This window comes from Pristiophorus japonicus, chromosome 15, assembly GCF_044704955.1.
Source record: "Pristiophorus japonicus isolate sPriJap1 chromosome 15, sPriJap1.hap1, whole genome shotgun sequence".
Taxonomy (NCBI): domain Eukaryota; kingdom Metazoa; phylum Chordata; class Chondrichthyes; family Pristiophoridae; genus Pristiophorus; species Pristiophorus japonicus.
In genome coordinates this window covers 56,845,277-56,854,803 of record NC_091991.1, presented here as the reverse complement: position 1 = coordinate 56,854,803, position 9,527 = coordinate 56,845,277, and the positions used below count along the sequence as shown (strand labels likewise).

General features: G+C 46.7%; 1 protein-coding gene across 6 annotated transcripts in view; it reads left to right on the top strand.

The window, feature by feature from the left end:
- Positions 1–5,779: 5,779 nt before the first annotated feature.
- Positions 5,780–9,527, top strand: part of LOC139280789 (protein kinase C and casein kinase substrate in neurons protein 2-like) — a 147,316-nt gene continuing 143,568 nt past the window's right edge. For 4 of the 6 annotated variants that reach the window (XM_070900487.1, XM_070900481.1, XM_070900484.1 and 1 more), the window contains exon 1: positions 5,780–5,886. The gene's annotated coding sequence lies outside the window, so the exon portion shown is untranslated. The other 2 variants (XM_070900486.1, XM_070900485.1) reach the window with 2 other exon arrangements.

Sequence of the window (9,527 nt, the reverse complement as noted above, 5' to 3'; positions counted from 1 at the left end):
CACCCTTTCAGTCTCAGGTACTCAAAGACCAGCTATGCATGGATCAATTACAAAGTGTAAGATCTCTTTCCTTTCCCCTCCCCCCCCCCCCCCTCCCCGCCACATGTAGACACCCAGCTTACAGTGCGTAATAAAATGAACATTTATTGTACAGTTAACAGCAAGGAAAATAATTATTTATAAACAAGTGAAAATATTCTAACTGATCAGCAAATGTCTAGGGTATGAGTTGGACCCTGTGTTGACAACTAAAAAATTAGCAAGATCCTGCTTCCTTAAACATGTTAAAGAAAACAAACACTAACAAAAATAGAATGAAGAAAAATACAAATTCAAATGTGTTATTTAGGCTCTTCAAAACTAAAATATGTACGTTAATATATTTTTTGAATGCAACAACTACCGGAAAATAAATAAATCATAGAATGATACAACACAGGAGACTATTCGGCCCATTGTGCCTGTGCCGTATCTTTGAAAGAGCTATCCAAATAGTCCCATTCCCCTGCCCATTGCCTATAGTTCTGCAGATTTTTCTCCTTTAAGTATTTGTCCAATTCCCTTTTGAAAGTTATTGTTGAATCTGCTTCCATCCACCCTTTCAGGCAGTGTATCCCCTATCATAACAACACGCTGCATAAAAAAAATGCTCATCTTGTCTCTGGTTCTTTTGGCAATTACTTCAAATCTGTGTCCTCTGGTTAGCCACCCTTCTAGAAACATAGAAACATAGAAAATAGGTGCAGGAGTCGGCCATTCAGCCCTTCTAGCCTGCACCACCATTCAATGAGTTCATGGCTGAACATCAGTACCCCCTTCCTGCTTTCTCGCCATACCCCTTTATCCCCCTAGTAGTAAGGACTTCATCTAACTCCCTTTTGAATATATTTAGTGAATTGGCCTCAACTACTTTCTGTGGTAGAGAATTCCACAGGTTCACCACTCTCTGGGTGAAGAAGTTTCTCCTCATCTCGGTTCTAAATGGCTTACCCCTTATCCTTAGACTGTGACCCCTGGTTCTGGACTTCCCCAACATTGGGAACATTCTTCCTGCATCTAACCTGTCTAAACCCATCAGAATTTTAAACGTTTCTATGAGGTACCCTCTCATTCTTCTGAACTCCAGTGAATACAAGCCCAGTTGATCCAGTCTTTCTTGATAGGTCAGTCCCACCATCCCGGGAATCAGTCTGGTGAATCTTCGCTGCACTCCCTCAATAGCAAGAATGTCCTTCCTCAAGTTAGGAGACCAAAACTGTACACAATACTCCAGGTGTGGCCTCACCAAGGCCCTGTACAACTGTAGCAACACCTCCCTGCCCCTGTACTCAAATCCCCTCGCTATGAAGGCCAACATACCATTTGCTTTCTTAACCGCCTGCTGTACCTGCATGCCAAGCTTCAATGACTGATGTACCATGACACCCAGGTCTCGTTGCACCTCCCCTTTTCCTAATCTGTCACCATTCAGATAATAGTCTGTCTCTCTGTTTTTACCACCAAAGTGGATAACCTCACATTCATCCACATTATACTTCATCTGCCATGCATTTGCCCACTCACCTAACCTATCCAAGTCACTCTGCAGCCTCATAGCATCCTCCTCGCAGCTCACACTGCCACCCAACTTAGTGTCATCCGCAAATTTGGAGATACTACATTTAATCCCCTCGTCTAAATCATTAATGTACAATGTAAACAGCTGGGGCCCCAGCACAGAACCTTGCGGTACCCCACTAGTCACTGCCTGCCATTCTGAAAAGTCCCCATTTACTCCTACTCTTTGCTTCCTGTCTGACAACCAGTTCTCAATCCACGTCAGCACGCTACCCCCAATCCCATGTGCTTTAACTTTGCACATTAATCTCTTGTGTGGGACCTTGTCGAAAGCCTTCTGAAAGTCCAAATATACCACATCAACTGGTTCTCCCTTGTCCACTTTACTGGAAACATCCTCAAAAAATTCCAGAAGATTTGTCAAGCATGATCTCCCTTTCACAAATCCATGCTGACTTAGACCTATCATGTAACCTTTTTCCAAATGCGCTGCTATAACATCCTTAATAATTGATTCCATCATTTTACCCACTACCGATGTCAGGCTGACCTGTCTATAATTCCCTGTTTTCTCTCTCCCTCCTTTTTTAAAAAGTGGGGTTACATTGGCTACCCTCCACTCGATAGGAACTGATCCAGAGTCAATGGAATGTTGGAAAATGACTGTCAATGCATCCGCTATTTCCAAGGCCACCGCCTTAAGTACTCTGGGATGCAGTCCATCAGGCCCTGGGGATTTATCGGCCTTCAATCCCATCAATTTCCCCAACACAATTTCCCGACTAATAAAGATTTCCCTCAGTCCCTCCTCCTTACTCGACCCTCTGACCCCTTTTATATCCGGAAGGTTGTTTGTGTCCTCCTTAGTGAATACTGAACCAAAGTACTTGTTCAATTGGTCTGCCATTTCTTTGTTCCCCGTTATGACTTCCCCTGATTCTGACTGCAGGGGACCTACGTTTGTCTTTACTAACATATTTCTCTTTACATATCGATAGAAACTTTTGCAATCCGCCTTAATGTTCCCTGCAAGCTTCTTCTCGTACTCCATTTTCCCTGCCCTAATCAAACCCTTTGTCCTCCTCTGCTGAGTTCTAAATTTCTCCCAGTCCCCGGGTTCGCTGCTATTTCTGGCCAATTTGTATGCCACTTCCTTGGCTTTAATACTATCCCTGATTTCCCTTGATAGCCACGGTTGAGCCACCTTCCCTTTTTTATTTTTACGCCAGACAGGAATGTATAATTGTTGTAGTTCATCCATGCGGTCTCTAAATGTCTGCCATTGCCCATCCACAGTCAACCCCTTAAGTATCATTCGCCAATCTATCCTAGCCAATTCATGCCTCATACCTTCAAAGTTACCCTTCTTTAAGTTCTGGACCATGGTCTCTGAATTAACTGTTTCATTCTCCATCCTAATGCAGAATTCCACCATATTATGGTCACTCTTCCCCAAGGGGCCTCGCACAATGAGATTGCTAATTAATCCTCTCTCATTACACAACATCCAGTCTAATATGGCCTCCCCCCTAGTTGGTTCCTCGACATATTGGTCTAGAAAACCATCCCTTATGCATTCCAGGAAATCCTCCTTCACCGTATTGCTTCCAGTTTGGCTAGCCCAATCTATGTGCATATTAAAGTCACCCATTATAACTGCTGCACCTTTATTGCATGCACCCCTAATTTCCTGTTTGATGCCCTCCCCAACATCACTACTACTGTTTGGAGGTCTGTACACAAGTCCCACTAACGTTTTTTGCCCTTTGGTGTTCTGCAGCTCTACCCATATAGATTCCACATCATCCAAGCTAATGTCTTTCCTAACTATTGCATTAATCTCCTCTTTAACCAGCAATGCTACCCCACCTCCTTTTCCTTTTATTCTATCCTTCCAGAATGTTGAATACCCCTGGATGTTGAGTTCCCAGCCCTGATCATCCTGGAGCCACGTCTCCGTAATCCCAATCACATCATATTTGTTAACATCTATTTGCACAGTTAATTAATCCACTTTATTGCGGATACTCCTTGCATTAAGACACAAAGCCTTCAGGCTTGTTTTTTTAACACCCTTTGTCCTTTTAGAATTTTGCTGTACAGTGGCCCTTTTTGTTCTTTGCCTTGGGTTTCTCTGCCCTCCACTTTTCCTCATCTTCTTTCTGTCTTTTGCTTTTGCCTCCTTTTTGCTTCCCTCTGTCTCCCTGCATTGGTTCCCATCCCCCTGCCATATTAGTTTAACTCCTCCCCAACAGCACTAGCAAACACTCCCCCTAGGACATTGGTTCCAGTCCTGCCCAGGTGCAGACCGTCCGGTTTGTACTGGTCCCACCTCCCCCAGAACCGGTTCCAATGCCCCAGGAATTTGAATCCCTCCCTGCTGCACCACTGCTCAAGCCACGTATTCATCTGCGCTATCCTGCGATTCCTACTCTGACTAGCACGTAGCAATCCCGAGATTACTACTTTTGAGGTCCTACTTTTTAATTTAGCTCCTAGCTCCTTAAATTCGTTTCGTAGGACCTCATCCCTTTTTTTACCTATGTCGTTGGTACCAATGTGCACCACGACAACTGGCTGTTCTCCCTCCCTTTTTAGAACTGGCTGTTCTCCCTCCCTCTTCTGCCACTGGAAACAGTTTATCCTTTTACTCTATCAAAATCTTTCATGATCTCGATTAACCTTCCCTTAACCTTCTCTGCTCTAAGGAGAACAACCTCATCATGTCTAGTCTCTCCATGTAACTTAAGTTTTTCATCCCCGTTACCATTCTAGTACATTTCCTCTGCACCTTCTCCAAGGCCTTGACATCATTCCTAAAGTGTGGTGCCCAGAATTGGGTGTAATACCAAAGCTGGGGCCTAACCAGTGATTTGTAAAGATTTAGCATAACCTCCTTGCTTTTGTATTCAATGCCACTGATTATAAAGCCTTCTCAACTTGTCCAGCTATCTTCAAAGATTTGTGTATGTATATATCCAGGTCTCTCTATTCCTGCACTCACTGTGGAGTTAAATATAAATATGCCATCAATTTATATTATTTTCCAGATGTTTTACTGTTAAAGAGAATGAAAAGTGTGCAGCAGTAAAGTGCTCAGGTCACAATTACAACCAGTGTGGACGTGTGGAGGGAGGGCATACAGACGAAGGGAGCTGGGCGGCGCCGCGGGCCCTGGCCTGTATTGGATGGTGTGGGAGTGCGCTCTGGCCTGTGGTGAATGGTGCGGGAGCGCGCACTGGCCTGTGGTGGATGGTGCGGGAGCGCGCTCTGGCCTGTGGTGGATGGTGCGGGAGCGCGCACTGGCCTGGGGTGGATGGTGCGGGAGCGCGCACTGGCCTGTGGTGGATGGTGCGGGAGCGCGCTCTGGCCTGTGGTGGATGGTGCGGGAGCGCGCTCTGGCCTGGGGTGGATGGTGCGGGAGCGCGCACTGGCCTGTGGTGGATGGTGCGGGAGCGCGCTCTGGCCTGTGGTGGATGGTGCGGGAGCGCGCACTGGCCTGGGGTGGATGGTGCGGGAGCGCGCACTGGCTTGTGGTGGATGGTGCGGGAGCGCGCTCTGGCCTGTGGTGGATGGTGCGGGAGCGCGCTCTGGCTTGTGGTGAATGGTGCGGGAGCGCGCAATGGCCTGGGGTGGATGGTGCGGGAGCGCGCTCTGGCCTGTGGTGGATGGTGCGGGAGCGCGCTCTGGCCTGTGGTGGATGGTGCAGGAGCGCGCACTGGCCTGGGGTGGATGGTGCGGGAGTGCGCTCTGTCCTGGGTCTAGATTGTGTGGGAGCGCGCTCTGTCCTGGGGTGGATGGTGCAGAGGGCTCTGTCCTGGGGTGGATGGTGCAGAGGGCTCTGTCCTGGGGTGGATGGTGCAGAGGGCTCTGTCCTGGGGTGGATGGTGTGGGAGCACGCTGTGGCCTGGGGTGGATGGTGATGGAGCGCGCTCTGTCCTGAGTCGAGATTGTGTGGGAGCACGCTCTGTCCTGGAGTGCAGGTGTGCGTCCCGTCTGAGGTGCATTGTGCGGGAGCTTGCCTGGGTCTGGAGCGCGCCCTGGCCTGGGGTGGAAGGTGAGGGAGCGCGCGCTGGCTGGGATGGACGGTGCGGGAGCGCGCGCTGGCCTGGCCTGTGCTGTGCGGGAGCGCGTGCTGGCTGGGATGGGCTGTGCGGACGCGCACGCTGGGGGTGGGTGGAGCGCGGGGCGGAATGAGAGAGCGCGCGCGCGGCGCTGTGGGAGCGAGCGCTGGAGGTCGGGGCGGGAGGAGCTGCGAGTAGTCGAGCCTGTCAGTCAGTCAGTAAGTGACTGCGGAACAATCCCAGCGCCCACAAGTCAGCCTCGACGGTGAGAATCGGGTGTTTTTAGTAAGAGGCGAGCTGTCCCCGGAGCTGCCTAGCGGTTTGTAAGCGAGCGGGTTTTGTAGTGAGTAGATTGGGGTGCTGGGGGGGGTTTGTCAGTGATGTGAGGGAGGGAAAAGGCCCCGATAACTACACGTCACCGCAGAGGGAATTAGAGAAGGAGGTTGTCGTGCTAGGGAACAGGCTGTAAGTGACTATTTTGTGTTTTGTACTTGAAACCATGCTGCCCCACCCTCCCCAAGGAAAAGTTTAAAGGTAAGAGTTTGTGGGAGTTTTCTAGTTGCATCAGGTGACGCAATTGTGTTGGTATGCGATTTGGGCTTGGCTGTGTATTGCAAGCGACGTGCATGTCCGGTTCCAACCTGCATGGTGACACCGTGTTCACCATGTTTTTGTACAGTTTCCCAAAAAAAGTGAAAGCTTCTCAGTTATTCCAAGGTTCCAGATCCGCTTGCTCGGTCACAATCCCTTCGTTTGTATTTGTAATATGTGCGGAAGTTCTCAGCCTCTTCCAGGTCCGGTGCTTGCAGGGGGTGGGGAGAAACTATTGCACAAGGTTCTCAATGTCCACTTCAAGGTCTTCAATGGAATGTGTTACAGGCGGCAGTGCGGTGTAGTTTAAAACCCGCCAGGAAGGTTAACTGGCTCATCAATCATTCCCTTATCTGATGAAGCTGAACTTCAGGTGGGACTTTCAGTATTTTCCCACAGAAAAGCTCATGGATTCGCTATCATGTGAGGGGGTGGATCAATTCTGTTTATTGGATTTAATTACGATATTATGTTCGCCGAAATATGTTAAATTTCACTCACGGGCGTACTTATTGTTGAACAATAATCAGATTACTGATATTAAAGATTGCCGCACTGTTCCATTTTCATTTCTAAAGTAGATTTACTTGGAAACTTTTGATAGCTGTAGCAAGGTGTGTTCCATGGGGATCATATTACATTTGTTGGGATAATTCGCAGTCCACAATTGAATTTGCTCATAATTCATGAGTTGATTAAAATCCTATCCAACGTAATCTTTACTGTTCTACAACTATACCTTTTGTGCAAATTTATTGAGTTGAGGATTTTTTTTTGCAATGTTGACGCAATTAATTTATACTTAAGGGCCTATGTATTTTAAAACAATTCAGTTCAACATAACCGCTTAACTTGCTCTAAATAATTCTCTTTTCTAAGCATCCTCTTGTGTCAGGGATCTAAATTGTGTTATCACCTGCAAAAATTATTACAAAAATTGTATGCGAATACCTCAAACAAATGTAAATATGGAATGAAAACTGTCCAAGCATAAGAAGGCTGTGATCTGATTTTTAGGGTTCAGATCATGGTCATAAACTACTTGAGTTAGTTTTGTGGTTTAGAGTATCATTTAGAGTAATTGATTAAACTACAGCATTAAAATATTCTTTGAGGTCGCAATTGTTTACTGTCAAGTAGTTATGTTTATTTTAGTAAATCCATTATAAATAGGGTAGATGGTTTGGTTGTGACAAAACTGCTGCACATCAGGATAGTTGCAAAGATAATAACTACATGTTGAAGCAGATGTGAGGATTCAAGTCCCAAATCAGCACTTTCCCCTTCCCATCAATTTTAATTAGAAACATATTTTAAAGCCAGTGCTTGATCTCATAAGAGTGAAGGATGTTGTCGGCTGTTTACTGTAATAGTCGATTTACAGTTGGCAATTGCTCAGCTTTCTGCTCACTGGCATTGCTTAAATTGGAGCTTGAATTTAAGTTTTAATGAGCAGACTTAAGCGTGTATCCAGTGCACCAGTGCAGCCTTCCCGCCGCCTGAGGAAAAGGGTGTTCGAAGACCAGGCCCTCAAAGGTACCACCAAGCTCATGGTCTACAGGGCTGTAGTAATACCCACCCTCCTGTATGGATCAGGGGCATGGGCAATGTATAGAAGACACCTCAAGTCGCTGGAGATGTATCACCAACAATGTCTCCGCAAGATCCTGAAAATCCCCTGGGAGGACAGGCGCACCAACATTAGTGTCCTCGTCCAGGTGAACATCCCCAGTATTGAAGCACTGACCACACTCGATCAGCTTCGCTGGGCAGGCCACATGGTTCGCATGCCAGACATGAGATTCCCTAAGCAAATGCTCTATGTGCAGCTCCTTCACGGCAAACGAGCCAAAGGTGGGCAATGGAAACGTTACAAGGACACCCTCAAAGCCTCCCTGGTAAAATGCGACATCACCACTGACACCTGGGAGTCCCTGGCTGGAGACCGCCCTAGGTGGAGAAAATGCATCCGGGAGGGTGTTGAGCTCTTTGAATCTCAACACCGAGAGCGCGAAGAGGTCAAGCGCAGGCAGCGGAAGGAGCGTGCAGCAAACCAGTCCCACCCAACCCTTCCCTCGGCGAATGTCTGTCCCACCTGTGACAGAGTTTGTGGCTCTCATATTGGACTATTCAGCCACCAAAGAAGTCACTTCAGGAGTGGAAGCAAATCTTCCTCGATTCTGAGGGACTGCCTATGATGACGATGATGGTGGTACTAAGTTTATAAGACTCGCTGGTTATTTAACAGTTACTCAGTCAGCTTCAGTTCAGTTCAGCTCTGCTTTGCTCACCTGCCCTATGATTTTATTTAGCAGTTTTTGCCTTGCTAAATATTGTAATATATAATAATTTTCACTTATAACCATGAATCTCCCCCAATGCTAAGAAAGGCGAAAAACAAGCTAAACATGCAGAAATGGCATTGTTGGCTGTATGTACAAGGCACCCTTTTTTTATTCATTCTTGGGATATGGGTGTCGCTGGCAAGGCTGGCATTTATTGTTCATCCCTAGTTTCCCTTGAGAAGGTGGTGGATAGCTTTCTTGAACTGCTGCGGTCCATGTGGTGAGGGTACTGTTAGGGAGGGAGTTCCAGAATTTTGATATAGCGACGATGACTGAACGGTGATATATGTCCAAGTTGAAATGGTGTGTGACCTTAAAGGGGAACAAAGGTGATGGTGTTCCCATGCATCTGCTGCCCTTGTCTTACTAGGTGATGAGGATTTGGGAGGTGCTGCTGATGAAGCCGTGGCGACTTACTGCAATGCATCCTATATAAATAGTTGACACTGCAGGCACAGTACCCTGGTGATGGAGGGAGTGGATGATTAAGCTAAAAACCTGTCAGAAAAAAAGTGGTGTTTAGTGGCTGCTGGTGCTATTTGTCGGTGATGATGCCTCCTCTAGAAATTTAGAAAAACTCCTGACATAGTTCTTGGTTCATGGGGGTAATGCAAACCGATCAAAATGTCAACATTGTTACTTAAATTGGGCCTGTTAACAGTCACAGTGCTGTAGTATAAAGGTGGCATTAACATATTGGGGCTCAAAATTAAGATGGCAGATACATTGGACAGCAGGATAAGTCACTTAATAAATCCCATTAAAATAAGATTGTGATTTGTTGATGTGCTGTGCTGTACTGTATGGCAACAAGGTAGAATGTGAATATTTGATTCTCAATTGTCCACGTTGTGCATTCTAATATTTGTCATGCCATGGAGTGCTGAGCAGTATGTAAGTGATGCTGTACATGGAGACAAAAGTCATCCCACAGTGTGTCTCATCTCCTAGCATTTGGTGCAAGAGTAGC